General features: G+C 41.6%; 1 protein-coding gene across 4 annotated transcripts in view; it reads left to right on the top strand.

Moving 5' to 3' along the window:
- The first annotated feature begins 17474 nt into the window (after positions 1 to 17474).
- LCOR (ligand dependent nuclear receptor corepressor) overlaps positions 17475 to 23094 on the top strand; it is a 130274-nt gene continuing 124654 nt past the window's right edge. For 2 of the 4 annotated variants that reach the window (XM_040254646.1, XM_040254648.1), the window contains exons 1-2: positions 17489 to 17606; positions 18645 to 18718. The gene's annotated coding sequence lies outside the window, so the exon portion shown is untranslated. Of the gene's footprint in view, positions 17611 to 18644; positions 18719 to 23094 lie in introns of all 4 variants that reach the window. The other 2 variants (XM_040254647.1, XM_040254645.1) reach the window with 2 other exon arrangements.

Genomic DNA, 23094 nt, shown 5'->3' on the forward strand with positions numbered 1-23094 from the left:
CTTTGTGACCCCATGTACTGTAGCCCGCCAGGCTCCTCTGTCCATGGAGTTTTCCAGGCAAGAATACTGAAGTGGCTTGCTATTCCCCTCTCAGGATCTTCCCAATCCAGGGATCAAACCCAGGTCTCTTGCATTGCAGGCAGATTCTTTACCATCTTAGCCACCAGGGAAGCTTGCTACTATCTAATTTCATTAAGTAGATTCAATAATTAAGTAAACAGAAAATAAGCAAAAATAGAGCAGACTTCAGCAACACTATGAAACTATTTGACTGAATCCATCCCAACTTCAGAATATACCTTCTTCTCAGGAGCACACTGAACATTTACTGAGACTAATCATATTCTGGGCCATAAAACAAGTCTCAATAAATTTAAAGGGATGAAATCACACAACATGTTCTCGGGCTACTATAGAATTAAGTTGGAAATCAACAACAGAAAAGTCTACAGAAAAACTAATTTTTGGAAACCAAATAACATGTTTCTAAATAACCCATCGGAGAAGGCAATGGCAGCCCACTCCAATACTCTTGCCTGGAAAATCCCATGGACGGAGGAGCCTGGTAGGCCACAGTCCATGGGGTTGCTATGAGTCGGACAGGACTGAGCGACTTCACTTTCACTTTTCACTTTCATGCATTGGAGAAGGAAATGGCACCCCACTCCAGTGTTCTTGCCTGGAGAATCCCAGGGACGGGGGAGCCTGGTGGGCTGCCGTCTATGGGGTCGTACAGAGTTGGACACGACTGAAGCGACTTAGCAGCAGCAGCAGCAGCAGCAGCATGAGAATGAAAAACCAATGCACAGAATGGGGTAAAATATTCAAAATACATATATTCTACAAAAGACTCAGAGTCAATATATAAAGAACTGTATGTAAAAAACAACTTTATAAGTAAAGGATATATAAAGAAATACAGACAGACAACCTAACAGAAAAATAGCAAAAGATGAATAGAGATGTTACCCCAAAGGGGGCAGAAATGGCCACTAAATACTATGTGAAAAACTGCTCAATGTTGTTAGTTATCTCCAGAATGGTTACAGTGAAAAAGTGAAAAATGCCAGATGTTGGAGCATCCAAAACACTTCTATACTAATGGTGAGAATATGAATTAATGCAATTATCTTGGGGAAACTAGTTGGCAATACCTACTAAAACTAAACATAAACCGGCAATTCCATTCATATAGGTATATACCCAATGGAATTGCAGACAGATGTACACCAAAAGATATGTACCAGAATATTCACTGGAATGTGATTTGTAATTGTAAAATACTGGAAACTATCCAAATGCCCCAAACAGTAAACACATAAAATTTATTACATTCATACAATGAACAGTACTTACCAATGAGAATGAAAATCAACACACTATGCACTTCTCCTGATGGAAGAAACAATCCCAGAATTTCAATATTTTGAGAACAACATTTGTTCACAGTATGTATTCACTGAAAGTTAGGAGAGTGGTTCAGCTCATTACAATTACTCAGGGACCCAAGCTGACAAAGAGCTGCTACCTATAATGTTTCTGGTTGTCATCTCACAGAGAAAAAAAGTGCCGGGAGGGTATTGCATCAACACTCAAATGACCCAGCCTACAATCGTATGTAACACTTCTGCTCACAATTAGTTCATTGACTAAAAGGAGTCACACGGTCCCACTCAACCACAAGGGGACAGGACACGCAGTGCTACCGTGTCCAGAAGAGAGGAGACCCTGAAAAATGTGGTACACATACTGTGGCATGTTGTCAGCCAATATTCTTCTGGAACATAGCTTCTAGTAGCTATATGGTACTAGCTACAGGCAGTCTCATTACATACACGACTAGTTCCTTTTGTTGAATATTAATTTGGTTCTATTTTTTTCTGCTAATGTTGAATATATATCAATTTTGCTCTTTTTGTCCACTGTCTTGCTTACGAGTCTTCAGATGGGCTCAGATTTCTGCTCTTTTGAGCACCTTGTGAGGATACGGTGTTTTGGTGGTACAGTTCAGTTCAGTCGCTCAGTTGTGTCTGACTCTTTGTGACCCCATGGATTTGGTGGTACACCACCTGCTAACTGGATATAGAAGACTTGTTTCACAATTCCTTTGTTTTGAAATTTATTTTGTTAAGTTTTGTTGCTGTTAATTGTTTGGGGTTTCCCTATTGGTATTACTGATTTAGATGGTTTTTAGCCAAGAGGTAGTCATACATTTCTTATATATAACTCCTAGAAAACTTCTAGTGCCTTAAACTTTAAATATGTTATACTGTCAAATGAAAACCAAATATTAATTACTATAATATTACATCAAATTGAAATGAATAGGTTCAAACAAAGCTGAGTTTATTTTACTTAATATATCATCGTGCATATTACTGCAATTTTGCAATTCTATTTTATATGCCTTGGTATTTTGTTAAAATCAACAAATACAAAATTGTTTGAAACTTTCAGGTATTTGACAGTGATGAATCCTAATAAGTTAGACAATTTAAGCTCTAAAAAAAACTTTAGAATACCTAATCCAACTTTATTTTATAAATGCAGAAAACAAGGGCCAGAGAATTCAGTGACTGTTGAAGGTCATAAAGCAAGTCAATTGCCAAAAGAGATATTCAACAAATTTCAAAGATATAATCATGTCTTTGATCCTCAAATTTCTGAAAGGATTATAGATCAAAGAACTGATCAGTAGAGTTTTCCAGAATTAATAGTGTCAGACAATATGAAAGAACATTTGTGCAGCAACATCTTTTTCTGTTTGGAACACCTAGAGTGTATTGGCATCATTAATGCTGCTTCTAGGAGAATATCTGTCAAGAAGAATCTGACTGAGAGAATAAAAGCTTCAGAGAGATGTACAGAGTAATTTCTGAGAAGAGTTATAAGGGGGAAATTTTTTGTGCTAAGGTGACATCAACTGCAAGCACCTTGTGGAAATTGTTTTCTTTTTTAAAAAATAAGTGTGAGAAAAAGATTGAGATGTCATTCATCAATTTAGTGTACTTATTCTCTTTCTTCTGAATGTGAAATGTCATCCATCCTATGAATAGATGAACTGTTCTTTATGTTTCCCTGAGCTTACACCACTTCAAGTCTTCCATAGTGTGTGCCTTGGAAGTTGTCACTTCTTTCAGTTGATCTGAGGGAGAACTGTTACTGGATCAATAAGACAGTGCTTGAGAAGAAATTATAGATCTGTGTTTCAGGCAAAATAATAAGAGTCACAGCATATGCAACCATAGAAGTCATTCAGCATAACACAGGTTTTAGTGATGATAAATGTAAGGGCTCAAACTTCTGAAAAGGCATTCCAGGGAGGAATCCTAAATAAAAGCATAGTGACTGAAATTTATTTTTGAAAAAGAGTGAAAAGATGCTCAACACCACTCATTATCAGAAATGCAAATCAAAACCACAATGAGGTACCATTTCACACCAGTCAGAATGGCTGTGATCCAAAAGTCTACAAGCAATAAATGCTGGAGAAGGTATGGAGAAAAGGGAACCCTCTTACACTGTTGGTGGGAATGCAAACTAGTACAGCCACTACGGAGAACAGTGTGGAGATTCCTTAAAAAACTGGAAATAGAACTGCCTTATGACCCAGCCATCCCACTGCTGGGCATACACACTGAGGAAACCAGAACTGAAAGAGACACGTGCACCCCAATGTTCATCGCAGCACTGTTTATAATAGCCAGGACATGGAAGCAACCTAGATGTCCATCAGCAGATGAATGGATGAGAAAGCTGTGGTACATATACACAATGGATTATTACTCAGCCATTAAAAAGAATACATTTGAATCAGTTCTAATGAGGTGGATGAAACTGGAGCCTATTATACAGAGTGAAGTAAGCCAGAAAGAAAAACACCAATACAGTATACTAACACATATATATGGAATTTAGAAAGATGGTAATGACAATCCTGTATGCGAGACAGCAAAAGAGACACAGATGTATAGAACATTCTTTTGGACTTCGTGGGAGAGGGAAAGGGTGGGATGATTTGGGAGAATGGCACTGAAACATGTATACTATCATATAAGAAACAAATCGCCAGTCTAGGTTCATTGCAGGAAACAGGATGCTTGGGGCTGGTGCACTGGGATGACCCAGAGAGATGGTACTGGGAGGGAGGTGGGAGGGGGGTTCAGGATTGGGAACACGTGTATACCCATGGTGGATGCATGTTGATGTATGGCAAAACCAATACAGTATTGTAAAGTAAAATAAAGTAAAAAAATAAAATAAAATAAAATGTCATTAAAATTAAAAAAAAGAAAAAGAGTGGAAATTGGTTAGCAGAATTATTAGATATATTCTAATGCTTTTGTCATTTTTCAAAAATAACTGCTATTAGCCCAAGAACTTTAACATTCTGATGACACAGAAATTCCATAAAATGATGTAAAAACTTCAAAGAGTTAGTGGGTAAGTATTTGTTAAATGTCAATAGCACAATGTTTAATTTATAGCAACTAGGTAAAAGAGAAGTTTGACAATTCTCTTTTAATACATACAAAAAGCCAGGCTAGCATTTCCCTTGATCTGTGATGTGCCACAGTAGAAAAAATAACAATGAAATTATTGAATCTCAAGTTTACATTGCTTCATCTACCTGTTTTGTGTGAATTTTGAGTAAGGTTGTTGTTGTTAAGTCACTAAGTCGTGTCCAACTCTTTGTGACCCATGAATGCCAGACTTCCCTGTCCTTCACTGTCTCCCAAGGTTGCTCAAACTCATGTCCATTGAATTTGTGATGCCATCCAGCCATCTCATCCTGTCACCCCCTTCTCCTCTTGCCCTTAATCTTTTCCAGCATCAGAATCTTTTCCAATGAGTTGGCTCTTCACATCAGTGGCCAAAGTTTTGGAGTTTCAGCTTAGCATCAGTCCTTCCAATGAATATTCAGGGCTGATTTACTTTAGGATTGACTGGTTTGATCTTTGCTGTCCAAGGACTCTCCAGAGTCTTCTCCAGCACCACATTTTGAAAGCATCAATTCTTTGGTGTTTAGCTTTCTTTATGGTTCAGCTCTCTCATCAGTGTTTTGTTTCCCATTTCTAAATAAGATTAAAAAAAAAAAACAGGGAACTATAGTCAATATCTTGTAAAAACCTACAATGGAAAATAATTTTAAAAATAATGCCAGTGTATATGTATAACTGAATCACCTTGCTGTACACCTGAATAGTTGCAAGTCAACTATACTTCAGTAAAATATATATATTTAAAAAATACTTAACTTGTAGAATTAAGTATTAAATGAAATAAGGCAGGTAAAGTGCTTAGCTCAGGACTTAGCTTAGAGTCTTCACTCAATAAATATTGAGGACTATTAGTCTTCTATCATTATTATAATAATGTAGCTCCTTTCATTATTCCACAAATTCATGTAAGTTACTCTGACTTTTTTCTCTTAAGTTGATAGGTACTTAAGATCTCTGTATTGTCTTTTTGCAGTAATAATTACTGTATTCCACAAGGAACATAAGTAAGAGTCATTCACAATGAAAGTACTCTTTTTTTGGCCCCACCATGCAGCATTTGGGATCTTAGTTTCCTGACCAGAGATAGAACCCATGTCCCCTGCAGTGGAGGCAAAGAGTCCTAACCATTGGACTGCCAGGGAAGTCCCCTGCAGTGGAAGCACAAAGACTTAACCACGAGACTGCCAGGGAAGTCTTGAAACTACTCTTTTTGATAATCTAGTTTCAATCACATTATGGGGCTTCCCTGGTGGCTCAGTGGTAAAGAATCCACCTGCAATGGAGGAGACACAGGAGGTGTGGGTTTGGTCCATGGGTTGGGAAGATCCCTGAAGAAGGAAACATCAACCCACTCCAGTATTCTTGCCTGGAAAATCCCATGGATAGAGGAGCCTGGTGGATTACAGTCCGTGGGGTTGCAAAGAGTGGGACATGACTGATGTGTACACGCATCAATCATAACATATTATATCATACATCATATCATATCACACTCCTACAGGCCAGCATTGAAAGACCATTGTTTAAGGAGTGAGCAGATATAAATTCTATGCCCAGCTCTATCTATCTGTTCTGCTTCCATCCTTGAAGTTGATTTAAATGAACCTCTAATGACTCTGGCATCTGCATCTTCAGTTCAGTCGCTCAGTCGTGTCCGACTCTTTGCAACCCCATGAATCGCAGCATGCCAGGCCTCCCTGTCCATCACCAACTCCCGGAGTTCACTCAGATTCACGTCCATCAAGTCAGTGATGCCATCCAGCCATCTCATCCTCTGTCGTCCCCTTCTCCCCCTGCCCACAATCCCTCCCAGCATCAGAGTCTTTTCCAATGAGTCAACTCTTCTCATGAGGTGGCCAAAGTACTGGAGGTTCAGCTTTAGCATCATTCCTTCCAAAGAAATCCCAGGGCTGATCTCCTTCAGAATGGACTGGTTGGATCTCCTTGCAGTCCAAGGGACTCTCAAGAGTCTTCTTCAACACCACAGTTCAAAAGCATCAATTCTTCAGCACTCAGCCTTCTTCATAGTCCAACTCTCACATCCATACATGACCACAGGAAAAACCATAGCCTTGACTAGATGGACCTTTGTTGGCAAAGTAATGTCTCTGCTTTTCAATATGCTATCTAGGTTGGTCATAACTCTCCTTCCAAGGAGTAAACGTCTTTTAATTTCATGGCTGTAATCACCATCTGTGGTGATTCTGGAGCCCCCCAAAATAAAGTCTGACACTCTTTCTATTGTTTCCCCATCTATTTCCCATGAAATGATGGAACCAGATGCCATGATCTTCGTTTTCTGAATGTTGAGCTTTAAGCCAACTTTTTCACTCTCCTCTTTCACTTTCATCAAGAGGCTTTTTAGTTCCTCTGCACTTTCTGCCATAAGGGTGGTGTCATCTGCATATCTGAGGTGATTGATATTTCTCCCAGCAATCTTGATTCCAGCTTGTGCTTCTTCCAGCCCAGCGTTTCTCATGATGTACTCTGCATAGAAGTTAAATAAGCAGGGTGACAATATACAGCCTTGATGGACTCCTTTTCCTATTTGGAACCAGTCTGTTGTTGCATGTCCAGTTCTAACTGTTGCTTCCTGACCTGCATATAATTTTATCAAGAGACAGGTCAGGTGGTCTGGTATTCCCAGGGAAAGCTCTTGAAGAGTTTTCCACAGTTTCTTATGATCCACACAGTCAAAGGCTTTGGCATAGTCAATAAAGCAGAAATAGATGTTTTTCTGGAACTCTCTTTCTTTTTCCATGATCCAGCGGATGTTGGCAATTTGATCTCTGGTTCCTCTGCCTTTTCTGAAACCAGCTTGAACATCTGGAAGTTCATGGTTCACATATTGCTGAAGCCTGGCTTGGAGAATTTTGAGCATCACTTTACTAGCATGTGAGATGAGTGCAATTGTGCAGTAGTTTGAGCATTCTTTAGCATTGCCTTTCTTTGGGATGGGAATGAAAACTGACCTTTTCCAGTCGGTGGCCACTGCTGAGTTTTCCAAATTTGCTGGCATATTGAGTGCAGCACTTTCACAGAATCATCTTTCAGGATTTGAAATAGCTCAACTAGAATTCCATCACCTCCACTAGCTTTGTTCGTAGTGACGTTTTCTAAGGCCCACTTGACTTCACATTCCAGGATGTCTGGCTCTAGGTGAGTGATCACACCATCGTGATTATCTTGGTTGTGAAGATCTTTTTTGTACAGTTCTTCTGTGTATTCTTGCCACCCCTTCTTAATATCTTCTGCTTCTGTTAGGTCCATACCATTTCTGTCCTTTATTGAGCCCATCTTTGCATGAAATGCATCTTCAGACCCATGAAAATGACCTGGTCTGGGAGTTATTCTCATCACCTCTAATCACAGTTCATTGACCAAAACAAGTCACCTAATTGCTTGGGTAGCTGGTATATAGCCTGCTCTGAATAACCAATCTTTCAAAAAATTAAATAAAATTAAATGAAAACAAACTAGAATGGTTAAATGAAAACAAGTTAGAGTGGTTAGTCAGAAATGAGTTGTTTTTGTTAGATGGGAAAGTTATCACATATAAACTTTGAAATGTATATTTTGCTAAAGTTCAGCAAGGATATTTAAGTAGTTTTTTCTAATTTTACCAAGCTTTATATTTATTTAAACTTTCTCTGAGAATTTCCTTTGGTTTCATTTAGCCTAATTCGGTTGTATTTTATACCTTTCTAGGCTTTAAAAATTGTAACACATTTTCCATGGAAAGAACCTTCTTGTGCTATTTAGTTACAAATAACTTCTTTCTGGTGATTCTTTTTTCTTACAATTACCTAACAAAGAGGATAGTGAACTGTTTCTTCTTTTTTTTTTTTTTTTTTTTCCTGAAGAGCAGATGAACATAATACTATGTATTTAGGTAATTAAAGAGGGAAGGCAATGGCACCCCACTCCAGTACTCTTGCTTGGAAAATCCCATGGACGGAGGAGCCTGGTAGGCTGCAGTCCATGGGGTGGCAAAGAGTCGGACACGACTGAGTGACTTCACTTTCACTTTCATGCACTGGAGAAGGAAATGGCAACCCACTCCAGTGTTCTTGCCTGGAGAATCCCAGGGACGGGGGAGCCTGGTGGGCTGCCGTCTATGGGGTCGCACGTAGTTCGACAACTGAAGCAACTTAGCAGCAGTAGCAGCAGGTAACTATAGTTCAGCGTAGGATGTGATCCCAAGGACTTAAGGGGGGAAAAAAAGGCTCATTCACTCCTTAAAAGAAGTAAAAAACAACGCTAAAGATATTTAATGTTTATCCCTATATCCTCTTGAAACTGCTTATATTTAGTCAATTCTAATTGTCATTTGGGAACTTAAATTTCCACTTAACATCAGTGGCTTCATCACTCATGCCCACATTCTGAGAGCCAGAATGGAGCAGCATTCCCTGGGATAGCAGGTAGTGTTTTAATGCCCCACTCATATGCCCTTGAACCTTATCATTTTGGTATACAGCTGCTCAAGACTTCCATTTACCAGCACCTGCATTTCTGTATCTGAGGGTGTTGTCTGGCTCCTGGAGCCTGCTCTGCCTATGGACAGTGCAAGCAGAAGTCTGGGAAATTAATCCTTCCCCTGAACTCTGAACACCTCTCAACCAATGACTAAAGGCTTATGTATAAATAGTCCAGCTCCCTCATCTCATCTTTCAGGTGGTTCATCTGAGGCACTGTCTTAGACTTCCCCAGAGAGATTTATTTCAGTTACCCACAGTAGGAATTTAAGAATGCATCCTTAATTGGTTCCTTAGTCTTGTTTCACTTCCCCACTCCATACGGATGTTTCTTGAAATCATCTCTGAAACAGACTGTGTGCGTGATTAGTTGCTTCAGTCATGTCTCTTTGCGGCCCAGTGGACTGTAGCCCATCAGACTCCTCTGTCCACGGGATTCTTCAGGCAAGAACACTGGAGTGGGTTGCCATGTCCTCCTCCAGGGGACCTTGCCTGACCCAGAGATCGAATCTGCATCTCTTGTCTTTTGTGTTGGCAGCCAGGTTCTTTACCGCTACCACCATCTGGGAAGCCCCCTGAAATAGACTACTTGAATTTAAATTCTTGTCCCAGGCTTTAAGACCCTGGCTCATGGGATCTACACAGATCTATCTGTATGGCCAGTTTACTCAGGGTAGCTGCACCCATTCACACTCTCACCTAAGGGCTCCTATTTCTCAACAACACTGACAACTTTTAGATTCACCCCATAGTTTCATAGTTTTATTTTGTGTTTCTGTGATTACTAGGGAAACCTGGTATTTCTTCACACACCTGTGGGCCATACAGTGTTCATACCTTTGGATTTCCCATTTAAGCTCTTTTCCATTTTCCATTGGGTTACCTATATTTTTCTTGATTTGAAATATTTCCCTGTATATTTTAGACATCAATTCCTTGTTGGTTTTAGATGTTGCAAACATCTTCTCCCAGTCTGTCAAGTACCTGTTAAATTCTTAGAATAAGTCTGTATATATGATGTCCTTTATAGACTGTTAATTCTGATGTATTATATATATATAATGTTTTTGGCAGGTCTGATTTACAAAGTTATCCCCACACCAAAGCCACACAGACGTGTTATCCTCCAAGATCTCCCTCTTCCTATGCTAGTACCACAGTAATGCTAGCACCACCCTAGCACAGTGAATCTCTCCTTGTCACACCTCAGATAGTCTGGAAGCAGAAGGTAAGGTGGACTTTGGGATGCAAAAGTTTTATTAAAGATTAGCATCTGTGAAAGGAAAGGAAACAGAATTGGCCAGAGAAAGTAATTGCAGGTTGATAAAGCAAGTTGATAATCGCAGGTTGATGCAGCTTTATAAAGCCACAGGCAATCCAGTGAAGCACTTTGGAACAAACACTATGAATCAACAGAGTGTCCTGCATCAGGCTGAAATGGCCAGTCTTTTATAGTCCAATTGCCCTCAGTCACCATATCCTGGCAGCCTTGGAAGGATGTGACCTTGGGCAAGACAGTTCCCAGCAGGTGAGGCTGACCCTGAAGCAGCTGAGAGCTGGAGGCTGTATAGTAGCTGCCCTCTCAGCAGCGGGGCAGTGAGTTCTTCTTCAAAGGAGGATGTATGCTCCACATCTCCACATCTCACAGACTTTAAAAAAAATCGACATCATAATTATACATAGATCTTCTTCATTCTTCTTTATAAATTTGGGAAGATTTCTTTGTGCTCTTTCTGGAATTATGGTTGGAATGGTAAAGAATGTATGCCATTCAATGTGGGGAGAGTAGTGTACCAAGGAGATGACGTTTGGTTGGTAGCCAAATAGATGAAGCTCTGGATAAGGAGTGGCAGAGGCAGTAGGCCAGAGAGGCAGCCAGTTTGGTCAGGGGATTGTTAAATACAGAGGGGATCAAGCAAATAATTATATATATGTTGAAGTCGATATATATATTAAAAAAATGGGAACCTAGTTTCACTGTCAAAGGGGGGATTTACAGATCTAGAGCAGGAAAACGCTTACAAGTACTCAGAGATGCTGGATTAGAATCTACTGCATCAGTATAAACTCAGTTTTAAAATATATTTAGTGATAGATGTAGAAACAGATATTTCTTAGCTCTTACAGCTTCAAAGAACCTAGGTGCCGGGATACCCCCATAGCAGGAAACACACTGAGAACCCAGATCTTGATTTCTGATTCCAGAGTGGAGGCAGGGAAAATACAAAATGAACCTAGAACAGCTGAGTTGAATCAGAAAGTAAGGAAGTTTTAATAGAATGATGGGGATATGCCATCAGGACAAAATGTCAGCATAAGAGGACTCCCATTGGCCAAATATGGGGCCTTTGAGCATGAAAACAAATAAGTAGAGCAAAACATTACAACCCACTGAATGAGATAGGAATCTATGAATCCATTTTGAAATAAATAAGTAAATGCATGAATGACTGAATGAATGAATAAATAGAAAGGAAAACTCTCCTTTACATTAGAATGTTAACTAGCAAAACAGAGGGAATGATGGAGGAAGAAAACCACCATTTGATCATCACTGTGATAAGTGATTCAGGCAGGTTAATGGATGTTAAGACTGGTAGGTGAAGTGAGGAACAGAATATTAGCATAATCTCAGAATATCTCTTTGCAAAATATTTACCATGTATAGAGGAAATAATGTGATTTTTATGATAGAGAAGACCACTTGACCAGATGAGTAAAGTTCTTATCACAGTTGATATCATGACATCATGAGTCCCCAGAAAGGTGCAAAGAAAAGCGCAGCCTCATTTCTGTGGTTCTCTCGTCAAATGTATGGCCTGAGTCTAGTCATGAGAAACCACAAGGGATCTAGTTGAAGGTCATCCTATGGAATGAAAAGCCTGTTCTTTTTAAAACTGTCAAGGCCATGAAAAATAAGGCAAGACTGAGAAATTGTTCCAGATTCAAGGAGACTAAAATACATGACAATTAAATTCAACATAATTTCCTACATGGGATTTTGGATCAGAAAAGGAAAAAAGATATTGTTGGGACAGAGAGTGACATTTTAATGGAGTTTCTGTTATACCAGTGTTGCTTTCCTGACTTGGAAGGTTATGCAATGGTTATGAAGGACAGCACCTTTGCTTTGTGGATATACACACTGGATGTTTAGGGCTGATAGGTTATAAAGCCTATAGATTTCTGTTAGATTGTTCCTAAAAAGACTCAACCAAAACAAGAAGACCATATATAAAGATACGGAGAGAAAGAGAGAGAAAGCAGATATGGCAAGATATCAACAATTAAGGAATCTAAGTAAAAAGGATATGGGAGTTCTTACAACTTCTATTTAACTTGAGATTATTTCAAAATCAGTTCAGTTCAGTCGCTCAGTCGTGTCCGACTCTTTGCAACCCCATGGACTGCAGCACACCAGGCCTCCCTGTCTGTCACCAACTCCCAGAGTTTACTCAAACTCATGTCATTGAGTTGGTGATGCCATTTAACCATCTCATCCTCTGTTGTCCCCTTCTCCTCCTGCCTTCAGTCTTTCCCAGCATCAGGGAGCCTCGCACCCCAGTCTGCCATCTCCGTGGTTCTCGGAGTCGCCTACGTGTATTCATCCATCATGCAGAGTTGGCAACAGGATTGCCCAAGCCTCATTCCCAGACTTTGCTGAGCTTCTGACTTGTAACTTCTAGTTCAGGGGGACCACAAGGGGAGTCACAAGAGCAACATAAGTAAAAATTGAGGAACAAGAAAGAGACGAGATAAATCTTAAGGGAGGTTTAAGCTTTTCTCTTCCTCTCATGACTCAGGTCTTAGCATCAGGTGGCGAAAGTATTGGAATTTCAACATCAGTCCTTCCAATGAACATTCAGGACTAATTTCCTTTAGGATGGACTTGTTGGATCTCCTTGCAGTCCAAGGGATTCTCAAGAGTCTTCTCCAACACCACAGTTCAAAAGCATCAATTCTTCGGCGCTCAGCTTTCTTTATAGTCCAACTCTCACATCCACACATGACTACTGGAAAAACCATAGCCTTGACAAGATGGACCTTTGTTGGCAAAGTACTGTCTCTGCTTTTTAATATGCTGTCTAGGTTGGTCATAGTCAATAAAGCAGGAATAGATGTTTTTTCTGGAAGTCTCTTGCTTTTTTGATGATCCAGCAGATGTTGGCAATTTGATGTCTGGTTCCTCTGCGTTTTCTAAAACCAGCTTAAACATCTGGAAGTTCATGGTTCACGTATTGCTGAAGCCTGGCTTGGAGAATTTTGAGCACCACTTTACTGGAGTGTGAGATGAGTGCAATTGTGCGGTAGTTTGAGCATTCTTTGGCATTGCCTTTCTTTGGGATGGGAATGAAAACTGACCTTTTCCAGTCCTGTGGCCACTGCTGAGTTTTCCAAATTGGCTGGCATATTGAGTGCAGCACTTTCACAGTATCATCTTTCAGGATTTGAAATAGCTCAACTAGAATTCCATCACCTCCACTAGCTTTGTTTGTAGTGATGCTTTCTAAGGCCCACTTGACTTCACATTCCAGGATGTCTGGTTCTGAGTGATCACACCATTGTGATTATATGGGTCGTGAAGATCTTTTTTGTATAGTTCTTCTGTGTATTCTTGCCACTTCTTAATATCTTCTGCTTCTGTTAGGTCCATACCATTTCTGTCCTTTGTCAAGCCCATCTTTGCATGACATGTTCCCTTGGTATCTCTAATTTTTTTGAAGAGATCTCTAGTCTTTCCCATTCTGTTCTTTTCCTCTATTTCTTTGCATTGACCACTGTGTGGATCACAATAAACTGTGGAAAATTCTTCAAGAGATGGGAATACCAGACCACCCGATCTGTCTCTTGAGAAACCTATATGCAGGTCAGGAAGCAACATTAGAACTGGACATGCAACAACAGACTGGTTCCAAATAGGAAAAGGAGTCCGTCAAGGCTGTATATTGTCACTCTGCTTATTTAACTTCTATGCAGAGTACATCATGAGAAATGCTGGACTGGAAGAAACACAAGCTGGAATCAAGATTACCGGGAGAAATATCAATAACCTCAGAGATGCAGATGACACCACCCTTATGGCAGAAAGTGCAGAGGAACTAAAAAGCCTCTTGATGAAAGTGAAAGAGGAGAGTGAAAAAGTTGGCTTAAAGCTCAACATTCAGAAAACTAAGATCATGGCATCTGGTCCCATGACTTCATGGGAAATAGATGGGGAAACAGTAGAAAGAGTGTCAGACTTTATTTTGGGGGGCTCCAAAATCACTGCAGATGGTGATTGCAGCCATGAAATTAAGACTCTTTGGAAGGAAAGTTATGACCAACCCAGATAGCATATTGAAAAGCAGAGACAGTACTTTGCCAACAAAGGTCCGTCTAGTCAAGGCTATGGTTTTTCCATTAGTCATGTATGGATGTGAGAGCTGGACTGTGAAGAAAGCTGAGTGCCAAAGAACTGATGCTTTTGAACTGTGGTGTTGGAGAAGACTCTTGAGAATCCCTTGGACTGCAAGGAGATCCAACAAGTCCATCCTAAAGGAGATTAGTCCTGGGTATTCATTGGAAGGAATGATGCTAAAGCTGAAACTCCAATACTTTGGCCAACTCATGTGAAGAGTTGACTCATTGGAAAAGACCCTGATGCTGGGAGGGATTGGGAGCAGGAGGAAAAGGGGACGACAGAGGATGAGATGGCTGGATGGCATCACCAACTCGATGGACATGGGTTTGGGTGGACTCCAGGAGTTGGTGATGGACAGGGAGGCCTGGTGTGCTGCGATTCATGGGGTTGCAAAGAGTCGGACACGACTGAGTGACTGAACTGAACTGAAGGTTGGTCATAACTTTTCTTCCAAGGAGTAAGCATCTGTTTATTTCATGGCTGCAGTCACCATGTGAGGTGATTTTGGAGTCCAAGAAAATAAAGTCTGACACTGTTTCCACTGTTTCTCCATCTATTTGCCCTGATATGATGGGACTGGATGCCATGATCTTAGTTTTCTGAATGCTGAGCTTTAAGCTAACTTTTTCACTCTCCTTTTTCACTTTCATCAAGAGGCTCTTTAGTTCTTCACTTTCTGCCATAACAGTGGTGTCATCTGCGTATCTGAGGTTATTGATATTTCTCTGAGCAAAATACATATTCTTATTTATTTATGGTCATGCTGTACAATTTGTGGGATCCTAGTTCCCTGACCAGGGATTGAACCCAGATTCAAGCAATAAAAGCAGCAAGCTCTAACAACTGGACCACCAGGGAATTCCCATACATATTCATATATAAAATAAACATAAAATCATAAGTCTGTACAAAAGTTTGTTCACAAATGTTCAGCATTATCTATAATACCTCCAAAGTGAAAACAATCAAAATATCCATCAACTGGAATGGATGGAAAAAAATAGTATAGCCATAGGATGAAATACTATTTGGCAATAAAAAGGAAATAGATATTGATAACTGTTACACCATGAATGAACCTTGAAAATACTGTGTTCAGTGAAAGCAACTAGTCACAGAATACCACAATTTGTATGAGTCCATTTATGTGAAATATCTACAGTAAGAAAATTCATAGAGACAGAAAGTAAATTAGTTGTTGCCAAGGGTTGGGGGGGATTGAGGAGTAACTTACTCATTTGTGCTTCCAACTTCATACCTCAAATTACAGAATCTGTATCCCATATTAGAGTTGATCTCTGAAGTCTCTAGGATCCTCTTAAATTTGTATGTCAGGCTCTTAAAGAGATTGTGTTGCGAAAGTAATACCCTTGACTTGATTTTTAAACAACTTATATGGGGTAATTGGAAAATATATTAATTATTAACTCATTTTAGAGTTGCATGTTGTTCATTTATTTGAAACTTTGAAACATACTTCCAGAAACCATAGAAACTTGGTTAAAAGCTACAGAAGACAAATCCACCACCTAGCGGTGAAGACAGGAAGTTTCAGGTGGGCAATACAAGGTGTCTTGCCATTACACGTTCAAGACAGCTGTCCACAGCTCTTTTATCTTGCATTTGTCTTGTCCCCTCATCACTCAGAATAGTTTCATGTACACAGAATACGTCCTGAGGTAATAGTTTGTTCATGTTCTGTTGATGTACTTTTAAGTCAATGAAGTATTCTGGACTTTCGAGAATTGTGGGAAAATCAATGGTTTTAAACTTGGGGGTGCTGAAGGTACCTTTCTATTCATACATTTCAAACCCCTCCTCCTCAAGAGGCCCGCCCAGTCCAGCTCTTTGGAGACACCACTCCACAAGTGCCTGGTTCAGAGAATCAGGACCATAGCCTTTGAAAAGGTAAAAATCAATACACCAATGGGATCCTTGATGTCAAGTATTTAACGACTTTGTGTTACCTTCTACAGTAATTAAAATGAAGTCTTCAAACTTAAATTTAAATATCTAAAAGTAGGAATGCAACATCCTTAATCTTAAATTCCAAAGGTAGGGAAGAGGTCCGAATCCTAGGGTACTGGGCCTATTGGTAAATGGGGATCTTTACTGTTTTTCCTTTTGGTTTTGCATTCTGCTCCCCCTCCTCCTGCCCCTGCACTTTTCTTTCCCTTTTCATCTTTTTTCTTTCTCTCCTAAGTAACAGTCCAGCAATTAAGATCAGCACCGTGTTTAAGTGGAATAGGTTGTGCGCTGAACAGGGTGCTTTAATTATTCCAGGTTTTCACCTGAAAATCCCCTTCGCCATCGAAAATATTTCTCTTCGAGTCCTTTCCTTAAATATTAAGCCATTTCCCAACCCTCTGCTTTAATGATCGTTAAGTCTTCTTTCGAAACAGTCTCACTTTAGCACAATTTTTAAAAATCCCTTCCATACAACACAGGAGAGGTTCTGAATAAACCAACTTTAGAATTTTGCCCGTGGCAGCCTTGCTGATAGTTTTCAAAATTTAGGACGTTTGATTTTAATGTTTTACTGGGTTTACGAATGCCGGCTGCTTTTCAATAACCTAATAAAATGCATGCTCCTCACCTTTGGAAACTTTAGGGCTCAGTGCCTCCACGGGCATCCGGGCATTTATTCTTAATTCAGCTTCTTAAACAGGCTCCTTGGAGGAGTGGTTTCGACCTAGAAGTTCAGAGAAGCAGTTACACAGAACTTGCAACAGTTGGTGTCGGGCCACAGGCAGGTTGAAAATGATACACAGGGTTGATTTAAGAAACAAAAAGCACCGGGAAGGGAAAAGCAGGGATAGCTGTGGCCTTGGGGGACAGCGCGGCGGCGGCGCGAGGCCCGTGGGGCCGAGCTCCGGACGTGGGAAGCTGGAGACGGCCGAGAAGCAAACACCGCAGACACGGCCGCGCGGCGCTGTGTGCGGGAAGGGCGCGCGCGCCCAAGCCGCCCCCGGGTCCAAGTCGGGGCCACCGCGAGGTGAGGCCGGCCCTGCCCCCGCGCCGCCCCCGGCGGGAGGCGCGACGCCCGGGCCGCGGGTGCGTGCGCGGCCCCGGGCGACGCGGCTGGGCGTGCGCGGGGCCGCGGCGGAGGCAGGGCCGGGCGGGCGGCAGAAGATGGCGAGGGTGTGTAGGCGGCAGCAATGCTCCGTTGAGAGACGCGGCTTTCGGCAAGAACTGGACTCGTGGCGCCACAAGCTCATTCACTGTGTAGGTGAGACCCTCTCCCGGCAGCCTTCGGCCCTTGGGCCGCCCCACTGCCGGCCGCCCCCGAGGAGGGAGGGAGGGAGGGAGCCGGGACAGAGCAATTGCTGCTCCGGCCCGCCCGCCCTCTTTGGCTTGGCGTCCCCCTCCCCCACCCCCCGGAGTGCGGGCGCGCGCGACCTCCGGGCGGGCTCTCCCGGCTCGGGCCCGAGCGCGCGCTCCGGCCCCTCCCCTTCGCGCGCCCTTCCCGGGGCGGGCTCTCGGGCGGGAGCGCGTGCCCCTCCTATCCTCTCTTTCCCTCCCTCCCTCCCTCCCTCCATCCCTGCCCGGCGGCTCGGCGCCGCCGGCTTATTGTGGAGACTCGCCCCGCGCCGCTGCCACTGGAGCTGGAGCGGCGCAGCTGCTGGTCCCGCAAAGCCGGCCGCGGGAGCCAGGGGCGTGCTGGGCCGCGGCTCGGCCCCCTGCTCCGCTCTGGCCAGCGCCTTCCGCGTCCCACGCGGCCCCTCCCCCACGCGCGGCCGCGGCGCGCGCCCCTGTCCCCGCGTGCACGGGCGGCGGGCAGGCGGGCGCCCGGCGCTCGGGCGTGTGCGAAGCGTGAGGTGGAGATGGGGGCGGAGGGAACCGGAGCTGTCACAGGCCCCGGGTCCGCCTGACCGAGCCAAGTGGGGTGTCATGGCCGCGGGGGGCAGCGGCTGCACTTCCTCTGCGGGCGGCGGCGGCGGCAGCGGCCGGGGAGTTAATCCTCGACGCTCGGGTCGGTGTGTGTGTGTATTTCTGTTTGGTGTGTGCGCTGCGGGTGGAAGGGGGATGGAACCGGGTGCGACCGGGAAGCCCGAGCAGTGGTCTTGTCCGCTCCTGGGAGATTTTCCGCAGCCGCCGCTTGGCCGAGCGCCTTGTCCGCCGCCCGCCTCCCGGACCTCGGGCCGCCTCGGGTGGCTTTTTCCCCGCGGGCAGAGGGAGCGTGGACGGGGTCGCCCCGGGAGGGGCCGGGCGGCGGAGCAGCGCCTCTCACACTGTGTGTTTTGTCTGTTTTTCTCTCCCAAGGTCCCGTTTCCCTCTGTGCGGCGGCCGGCGGGACCATAAGGGCTTAACTCATATATTTAACCCCCCTCCAAAAAGTAAGTGGCCCGTGTGGTGTCTCCGCTCCGCCCGCCGCCCCCTAGCCCCAGTGCGTCCAGTGTCTGACTCTCCTGTCCCCCAGCATTGTTATTTCCCCATCTTTGCTTCGGTGCTGCTGATGTGTGGGGGAAATGCTGTTTCGTCGTTCTCCGTCCCCCACGCCCAGTCCTCGGGGAGACCCAGAATTCGAACCCCCCACCCCTCCCCACCCCATGGGGAATAATCTTGGTCTTCCCAACAGAATATGGGAGATTCTATCCGTTCGCTTGGGCCCCTTATCCCCTCCTTCCCGACAGGGTTTCGTTGGAAGGAATTATGCAAATCCTGCTTTCTGGTGTCCATTCAGCGGCAATTTCATGCGGTGAGAAGTTCTCTTTGTTGTGCGAGGGGGAGAACAGACACTGATTTAATAGACATATCTGTTGGGGGGAAGGGTAGAGGGGGGTGTGGAGAAGCTCAGTTTGGAAGAATTACAGCACTTGGTTAGCTCAGTGTCTTTGTGTTTGAGCTTTCTGGCTTGACAGGAGGGTATGCCCTTTACAACGTCCCGCAAGGGATATTTTCTGTAATAGATTGAAAAACAAAACTGAAACTTTAAACAAGTGAAAAATAAGGTAACTTTTAGTTAGAGAATATAAACCTTTCCATTTTTACGGCGTTTCATTATGAAAATGTATGTGAATTTTGTTTAGGATTTAGACTGTAATCAAAATTAATATAGGCAACAATGCTCTAAGGTATCTGGTTTATCACTTTGGTTGTCCACAGGTTAAAAGTGACATTTTAAAACATATGCTTGTGTGAGTAGTAAAGGTATAAATCCATTTTTTGGCGTAATTTGTGTTGTGGCTATATTTTAAAATTTCCCTACTACTAATCCAAGCTCTGTCCTTCAGGAATCAGCCTTTTGGTTGTCAGTTATCATTTACTCTGCTCTGTCTCTGCTTGTTTTATTCTTTGAAGTCTATCTTACATTTCCTAAAATGTAACATCAGCTTTAGCACTTTGAAAATTATGTATCATTTGTAACTGTCATATGAGAGACCTTATAAGGCATGTAGAGGTTTTGAGAAACATGAAATTAATGAGTTTTCAGAATTGTGAGTTAATACAGAATCCTGATGTTATTTTGAAGAATTTTTAGTTCTTTCATGTCTTTCACTTTTTTAATGATTTTTTTTCAGAGGGACTTTTTAGTTTTTAAAAGATTATGAAATTGATAATTATAACTGTATATTTTTCTTAAATTACTGTTGCTTTGGTTTAGATGGTTGTTTATCTTATTGTTTGCTTAGAGTTCTTCCCTCTTGCTTCGGCTCCCCCCTTTTTTAAATCAGTCATTGCTTAGTCTTAGTGGTGAGTTACTGCTGCTTGACAAAGTGTTTTTATTCTTCTCTCTAATAAAATCCTTCTATAAATACCTGAGTTGAATATAAAATTTTAGATTCATTTTTTGAGGGAGGATTTTAATCTGGTTATCAGTTTTCCTTAAAAGCATTTTTTTAACTCTAAATCTCCACTTTCGAGGTAGTAAAGTTCAGGAGATTATAGAGTTCAGAGTGCAGATCAGTATTTTAATCTGAGGAGTAATACATAGTTGATAGTATCCCAATTAAAATCAGTTGGGTCTCATATTTTTTATTGTATGTAATTTTGTTCTTTAAGAAGACAGTTCTATGTAAATTGTAGTGTTAACTTTCTACATGCAAGAGAGGTGGCAATGATCCTTATTTATATACAATCCCAAAGGCAACTCTGTCCCCAGCAAATGTAATAATTCCTCTTTTATTTTAATGGGATTGGTTCTGAACAGTTAATCCTCTATTTGATTCTCTTGACTGGTTATCTTAATACTTTAGGGTCATTGCTTTCTAAATGATATTTAATTTATAGCAGTCTTTGGATTACAAGTGAATTCTCACTCATTTCCAAAATTTAATACTCCCCCCCCTTTTGTTTTTTTTGGAAAGAGGTGAGGGTCATGACTGTGGAGGTGGAAGTGAAGGTGTTGGTGTTTCCATTATTAAGTTTTAGTTGAATTGGAGTTAGCAGGTTCAGACAGTGATGATGATCAAGATGGATATTTGGTAGCCAGTTGATTATTGAGTCCTCAGGGACTAGAATGAGCTTCCATTCTGGGAAGATCAAGGTTCTCTCTGCTGCGTGATATGATGTAACTTATTGCTTGGCTGTTCCTCATCCTTGCTATATTCGCAAAAAACTCTTCCCAATCTAGGGGAAGTTGTGATGATTTCAGCTTAGCTCTAGCTTGCTGGAAAAAGGATAGCTGGATGAGTCTCTAACAGAGAGTTATTGCTCCGATTGCCTCAAATGTGCTTATAGCTGGAGCAGTTATAGGAAGCATCTGAATAATGCCATTTTTTTAGCCTTATGGAATCTCTTCCAGAGTGAAAATTAGGTATTTAATGTCTGTGGGGACTTGCCACTTCTGAGTACTTGCCTAATTGTTTAGCTACTTGTACTAGTGCTGTTTTTAGGAGCAGAAGGCAGTTAGTTGAGTACAAACTTTATTAAAATATTTATTAAGCATATGTCTTATATATCAGGCACTGTGAGGAAACAAAGATATTGGGGAAGTTGCCTTAACCTTGAAGAACTATTTAAAATATAGTATATTCAGTGTAAGGCAAAATGTGCCATAGGATAGATGCAAGCAAGTTCTGGGGGCATTTAGAAGTGAAAAAAATCGCTTGAGATGATGAAGGAAGGCTTCATGAAGAAGGTGGTGGATTTTTGCTTCATTTTGATGAAAGTGGAAAAAGGCGTTCCTGTCATGTGAAACAAGCAGAAATATAAAAGGACTAGAATGAGTTATCTGTTTAAACTTCAGTCTGTGTTTCATGTAGGGGGTGTATAGGTTACAGGTTTGCAGATATAAATTGTTGGATTTTCTAGTACAGGTTAAAAAGTGGTCTCTTTGTTAGGCTAGTTGGAGTGTGCAACACACCTCTCTCCTTAGCTCAGGGGAGGATTGTTTGCTTTATTTAAGGATTCCATTGTAAAACTGTACAATAATATTCGTTGTTTTTTAACTCAGCTTGGCAGAGACAATATTGTCATTCACAGCAGTGTCCCTTCTAAGTAAACTCACTCATTTGGAAGCTGTACTTTGCACAAAACTCATTTTTGGCTTTCCCTAAAATCAGTGGTGCATTCATTCTTAAAGTACACTTAGTATTGGCAAATTTTCATCCTTTAGAGGTTGTATTTGGTATTTGGAAACAGTAAAAGAATATTTTCTGTAGCAAATAAAGGTATATATAAAATAATGAGATTGTTTTTTTCCTCTGCTTTGCAGACTGGCTCAGAAAGCTCAGCAGAGAGGCTTTGGTGTGCTTCTGAACTTCTCTTTTGATTCTTACTTCCTTTGTGTCCACCCTTCTGCTGAATGGAATCTGGGTATTGGGTAGATGTGAATAAACATAGCTGTTACTTTTTGTAATTTCAAGTTAAAGACTTGTTAGTCACTACCCTCCAAGTAAATCTTTACTTCATTTGCAAATACTTTAAAAAATCGTTTTCATGTTTCTTACACTTGCACATTGTTTTTGGTATAATCCCAGTGTGAACCGTTCGTTAACTTTATTGACTCTTGTTTGCAGGAAGTATCCCAAGTCCAGTGGTCCATACCCCGAATTTAATTTTTTTGTTTTTAAAATTGAGATATAACTTATGTACTGTAAAAATTCACTCTTAATGTATACAGGTCAGTGGTTTTTAGTTTTTTGAGAAGGTTGTGCACATATCACTATCTAATTGTCTTAATACTTTCATATCCAAAAAAAGAAACTGAAAGTCTATACTGGTTAGAAGTCATTTCACATTTCTACTGTGATACAGTCCTTGGCAATCTATTTGCCTATTCTAGACAATTGATATAAATGTGGTATTATAACGTGACCTTTTTGTGCCTGGCTTCTTGTTTTCAGAATGCATCCATGTAGTAGCATACGTCAGCACTTCATTGCTTTCTACAGTTAAATATTATTGCATTGTATGACCATACTATATTTTGTATATCCATCAGTTGTGAGACAGTTGTTTCTACTTTTTGCCTCTTATGAATAAGCTGCTGTGAACGTTAGCAGCATTATTTGTGTGGACATTTGTTTTCACTTCTTTTCCGTATGTACTTCAGAGTGAACTTGCTGGGTCATAAACGTTAGCTGTTGTAACTTTGAGGAAGTACCAAACTGTTCTCTTAAGCAATTGAAGTATTTTACATTCCCATCAGGAATGTAGGATGATTTCAGTTTCTCCATGATCTTGCCAACATTTGTTACTGTCTTTTTGGTTATAGTCATCCTAGTGGGTAGGTATGCGGTGGTATCTGTGGTTTTGATTTGCGTTTCCC

Source organism: Oryx dammah, unplaced genomic scaffold, assembly GCF_014754425.2.
Source record: "Oryx dammah isolate SB20612 unplaced genomic scaffold, SCBI_Odam_1.1 HiC_scaffold_14, whole genome shotgun sequence".
Classification (NCBI taxonomy): Eukaryota; Metazoa; Chordata; class Mammalia; order Artiodactyla; family Bovidae; genus Oryx; species Oryx dammah.